This window comes from Zalophus californianus, chromosome 7 (assembly GCF_009762305.2).
Source record: "Zalophus californianus isolate mZalCal1 chromosome 7, mZalCal1.pri.v2, whole genome shotgun sequence".
NCBI classification, from domain to species: Eukaryota; Metazoa; Chordata; class Mammalia; order Carnivora; family Otariidae; genus Zalophus; species Zalophus californianus.
The window spans coordinates 112,882,580-112,888,106 of record NC_045601.1 but is presented as its reverse complement, the minus strand read 5'-3'; the positions used below and the strand labels follow the sequence as shown (position 1 = coordinate 112,888,106).

At 52.5% G+C, this 5,527-nt stretch overlaps 1 long non-coding RNA gene across 1 annotated transcript; it reads left to right on the top strand.

The window, feature by feature from the left end:
* Window positions 1-383: 383 nt before the first annotated feature.
* On the top strand, window positions 384-3,482 carry LOC113926197. The gene is made up of 3 exons (XR_003521223.1): window positions 384-478; window positions 761-876; window positions 3,379-3,482. It is a non-coding gene; the product is annotated as an uncharacterized LOC113926197 (long non-coding RNA).
* Window positions 3,483-5,527: the final 2,045 nt, after the last annotated feature.

Genomic DNA, 5,527 nt, shown 5'->3' with positions numbered 1-5,527 from the left:
ATTCCTCTCGGGCCCCAGGGAGGAGCCAGGCCCCCACTTCTACACACCTGATCCCCCCTCGGGGCTGCAGAGATGGCCAGCCTTACAGCCTGGCAACAAGCAGGGCAGCTGGGGCTGGAGGGGCGGGGGGGGGGGGGCGTGGGTAGGAGGGATGAAAGAGGATCCTGACACTGCCTGAAGGTCAGGGGCAGACAGTGGTGTCTGGGTGGTGTCTGGACCACCACAGGGGTTGGGGGGGGGCAGTGCTGGAAAGCTGATGCTGCTGACACACTGGAGGGGCCTCTGAGAGGCGGGAGTCTGATCCTCAGCCATCCTAGCAATGTCACAAAGGACACTGCTGGGTGGGGGTTTGGATGGGGAGGGGAGGAAAAGGCTGAGAAATGGGGGTCTCCATCCCAGAGGCTGGGGGGAAGGGGGAGTGCCCAGCAGCGAAGGCATGTGTAAGAGTTCTCAGAATGCAGAGTCCAGGGTGTAGAAGGTAGGATTAACAAGCACACTGTGATTTCTACATCTCCGTGAGTCTGCAAAGCAATCTTCGTGGGAGGCTATGCACTCAAGACCTAAGCTTTGTATAGTTTTTTAAAGTCCCCAGAGCATGTAAACATTCCCATCTTGTCCTCACCACAACCCAGGAGGCAGGCAGGAAAATTCCCATTTTGCAGATGAGAGAACTCCATGCGGGAAGTCTGAACTGTCCTCGAGGATCTGAGCCCAAGACCTCCCAGTTCCCTCGTCTTCACCTGCTGGCCTTGGTTTCTAGGATGCGACGGGAGAGTGATGAAGGAAACTGGGAGCAGGCAAGGGTCCAAGGCCAGATAAGGGACAAACAACACCACGGCCACCCCCAACAACATGTCTGGCTCCGAGTGTTCCCAGGTAGGACAACGCCAACCTCAGCTCACCCTCCTGGAGTCTGCATCCAAGGGAGCAGGCAGAGGAGTTGAGAGGAGGAGCCAGCATGGGGATGTTGGGGGACACACCCCCTGCTATCCTGCTCTCCTTCGTTACCCATGTCCACCACCACAGAGGGGCAGACCTTGGGGTCCAGTGTCATGGGTCTTAGGCACCCCCTCTCCTGGGCTGAAGGTGGACCTGGTTGCCTCCTCTCCCCATCCTGCTCCAGGACCTCTCCCCTTCCCAGAGATGAATCCAGAGGTGGAGGTCCCTACTCAGGCCTGCCAGGCTCGCAGAACCCCCCCCCCCCCTTGCTGGCAGGGCACATTGAGGAAGGAACTCTAAGGTAGCCTCTCTGAAGACATCCATTCCACTGCCCCCTACTTCATTTTATGATACCTAGACACTGCTAGGCACACAGCAGGGACTTCGCAAATAGATTGATTCTCTTCTCTCTCCATACTATGGCAAAGACTCCGGGAAGAATTGTCCCCCCTCAAATAGGTGCTGGAGGCAGGCTGGGGTGTTCAGAAAGCCATGCAACCTTCCTGGGTCCTGCCAGCATGGAAAAACCTTCTGCATGTCCAGCATGGCCTGGTGGGAGGCAGCGAGAGGGACAAGGTGCCTTCTTGGGGTGCCCCCTTGGGGTGCCCTCCATGCTACCCTCAGAGGCAGGTGTGACTGGTAGTGATGGGTCTTCTAGATGGAGTGAGATGATGGAGCACGTCCCATTCCCCCTCCAACCACCACCACCAGGGCTGGCTGGGTCCTCTGAACCAATTAGATGAGAACCAGGTGCAAACTGAGGGGTTGAGTCCCAAGGGCCTTGAAGTTGGTAAGTTTTCCACCAAGAGCGCTGAGGGAAGGTCACGGATAACTGACAGGTGGAGAGGGGCAGGCAGGAGGTAGGGATAGCCAAGGATCAGGCACGGAAAGGAGACAGAGTGGCTGGAGGGGTAAGGGCGGGAGGGGGGGAGGAAAGGGAATTCGCACCCCCTGAAAGGGGAGGGGGAGGGGGGAGTTGGAGCCTGGCGTGGCCCCCTCAGGACTAGGGGCTGCCCTGGGCTCTGGAGAGGGTGGGGCAGTTTGCAGCTTGAACAGGGGTTTCTCTGAGCCTCAGGCTGCCTGAATCTATCACTTCCAGGAGCGGGGGAAGGGAGGGGTGGGCTGGGAAGGTGCCAGGAGGGCCAGCAAGCTGAGGGGTCAGAAGTCCTGGTCTGGGCCAATAGAGATCACAATGCCTAACCCTCCCCTGGGCCTAATCAGAGGCTTTGAGCACAGAACTGTCAACTTATTACTCAAATGACCCAAGCTGTTGACCCACAGCTAATCACTAATGGTTTGCATATTTTGCATATCATTTGCATTCTCCAGGGGGTCTCCCGAAACCTCTGCAATGGCTCCCTAGAGGCCCAGCCCCTGTTTCGCAGGTCTCCATCCCCCATTCCTCTGTCCCCCCCATGTCCCCGAGGCCCATTTCCCTACTCGGCTGCCTCATCTGAGATCAGACAGGGCAGGGCATGGGTGGGGGCATCTCTGAACGCTAAGGGCACAGCAGAGGCCGGAGGGCCAGCTGAGAGCAGCTGGGGGCACCTTGGAAGGGGGTGACCAAGACCTGTCTGGTGATTAATCCTCCCGCTAATGGAGGCTTCACTGCCACTGGGGCTTTTAAGGAAACTCAGGGAAGCCCTTTAGCGCCATCAGAACTGTCTTGGAGGTCCTCAGCGGGCTCATTAGCAGCCCTCCACCTCGCAATTAGTAGCCCCTCCTCTGAAAGGCTGCAGGAAGGGAAGAAAGCTTTGTAGGCCCTCTAACGGAGGGCCTGAGCTGCAGCAGCCTCCCCCACTCCCCCACTACCTCCGCCCCCCCCCCCCCCCGCCCCCAACGCCTGCACACCCAACTCTCCGAAATGGAGCGCAGTTACCCCTACCTAGCTTCCAAAGCACACCTTGCACCTGGGAGGAATTTGTATTCATCCTGACCTGTCCTAGACAAGGAAAGCAGGGCCCAGAGAGGCCACCAGAGACCACTCAGGCCATGGGGGATAGCCACCCTGGAGTCAGGTTTCCCAGCACTGTCCCCACTGCATGCGCAGCCTCCATTCTCCTAGGCTTCCTCCCCCAAGTTAGGGAAGGCAGCCCCTTCTCTAAGGGCTTTAGAGGGCAGGCAGGCCACTGAGCTGGTTAGGACCTATCCCAGGCCAGAGGCCAGATGTGACAATCAATCCCTGGGAGTTTCCTATCAGCCCAGGACGCTGGGGTCCTCCCATATTTGGGGCAAGAGCAAATGAGGTGACCCAGTTCACTTTCAGAAGTGGCTGTAAAGCTCCCCATTGCTTGTTGCATGACCGCTTACAGCAACGGTGACCTCTCTAGGGGGAAAATCATGTGCAGAGAGGGACAGTCATAATTCTCTGATAAAGCCTGCCTAGAAGGAAGGATTTGGCACAGGAGAGACTTCATTTTCTATTTATTCCACAAATAGGAGCATCCACCCTGAGCCAGACCCTCTGCTGGGTACAAGATGGCAAAGAAGTAAAAGAGACATATCTTGACTCTCAGTCCAAATGAATAAATGGTTTGGAGCAAATCTTTTAAATTATTCTGTGACTCAGTTTCCCCAGCATTCCTGATGCTCTAGGAAGCCTGAAAGGCCAGAGAGAATTGGGTCTCAGGGAGCAGTTATGGATGACAGTAGAGATGATAGTAAAATTCTATAGCATAGCATCGGCCACATGAGTCCTCAATAAATGGTCATCAATGTTGTTATGATTATTTTGTTGTGGTGGTGGTTGCTGTTGAGATAGCTTTCTGACCTCAGAATCCCAGCTGGAAATTATATACTGCGACCCCCTTTCCCAGCTCCCAACAGATTACAGATAGAGGAAATGGCATTTATTAAGCACCTACTGTATATCAGGTCCGGTGTTGGTCACTTTGCATGTGTTATCTCATTTAATCCTCACGATCGCCTAGCAGAACAGTCAACACTTGACATCTTCCCTCTCTCTCATTTCAGAGATGAGGAAACTGGGGCTCAGAGAAGCTAGGTAACTTGCTAAAGAATTCTTCACCCATAATTCCAAGGTATGGGTGGAATGGTGGCGGGTTCTTTACGCACCACCAAGCAATTCTCCATGACACCAGCTGGGTATCCTAAAATTCAACTCAGTTCTGATAGAGACAGCAACAGACCCCACAGCTTAAAGGCTCTGTCCCAAAAGACTGCCCCCCACCCCCCACTTCAGATGCCAATCACAAGCCAAGGTTATTACCTGTGCTTTTGGCCAGTTGGTTATAGACTGGAGGTTCCCACAACCCCATCTTTGGGTTTGATTAATTTGGTAGAGTGGCTCACAGTAGTCAGGAAACCTGTTTAAATCTCTCCATTACCCGTTTATTACACAGAACATTAAAAGATACAAATTAACAGTCAGATGAAGATATACACAGGAACAAAGGAACTTCTGTCCTTGTGGAGTCTGGGGCCCAGCATGGTGGCATGTGAAAGTTCTCTGAACCCCTTCTTTTCGGGGTTTTATGGAGGCTCCATTATATAGGCACGATTGATTAAATCATTGGCCATCGATGATTGATTCAACTTCTAGCTCTTCTCCCCCACTCCCCAGGGAAATCAGGGGGGTGGGACTGAAAGTTCTGACCTTCTAGTAAAGGTTGCCCCCCCCCCGACAACCAGCCCCCATCCTTAAAAGGTTTCCAAAAGTCACCCCATTAACACCAACACAGGTGTGGTGTAAAGGGGCTTGTTATGAATAACAAGACACCCACATCACTCTTATGGCTCTGAAGCCATTTTAGAAACTGAGGACAAGAAACTAAATATTACGACAAAAGATGTTCCCATTGCTCTTATTACTCAGGGAAGTCCAAGCATTTTGGGAGCTGTGAGCCAGAAACCATGAACAAAGACCAAACATATTTCTTACAAATCACAATATCGCACTTGCCTGAGATTACACTGCTCTTAATGTGCAGAGCATAACAGGTACAAGAATGTTCATGGAGCGTTATTCATAATAGCCAAAAACTAAAACAACTCAGATATCTATCAAGAGAAGAATGGTTGAGGGTTGCCTGGGTGGTGCAGTTGGTTAAGCATCTGACTCTTGGTTTCGGTTCAGGTCATGGTCTCGGGGTCGTGAGTTCGAGCCCCACAGCCTCGGACTCCTCTCAGTGAGGAGTCTCCTTAAGATTCTCCCTCTCCCTCTGCCCTTCCCACTTGTGTTGCCTCTCTCTCTCAAATAAATAAATAAATCTTAAAGAGAGAGAGAGAGAAGAATGGTTGCATGAACTGTCATACAATGGAGTACTCAGTAACAATGAAAACTGCTACAAACAGCAACTGGGGTGAATCTCAGACATAATGTCCAGCAAAAGAAGCCAGATACAAAAGGGTATGTTCTGCATGGTTCTATTTATACAAAGTTCACTAACAAGCAAACCTAATCTGTGGTGGTAGAGATCCGAGTAATGGTTACCTCGAGGTGGCAGGGGGTGGGTGGGCATAGACTCGGACTGTGGCAAGAGGGGGTCTCTGGGGTGCTGGGACTGTTTTTTTTTTTTTTTTAAGATTTTCCTTATGTATTTGAGAGAGAGCGAGCTTGAGTGAGAGA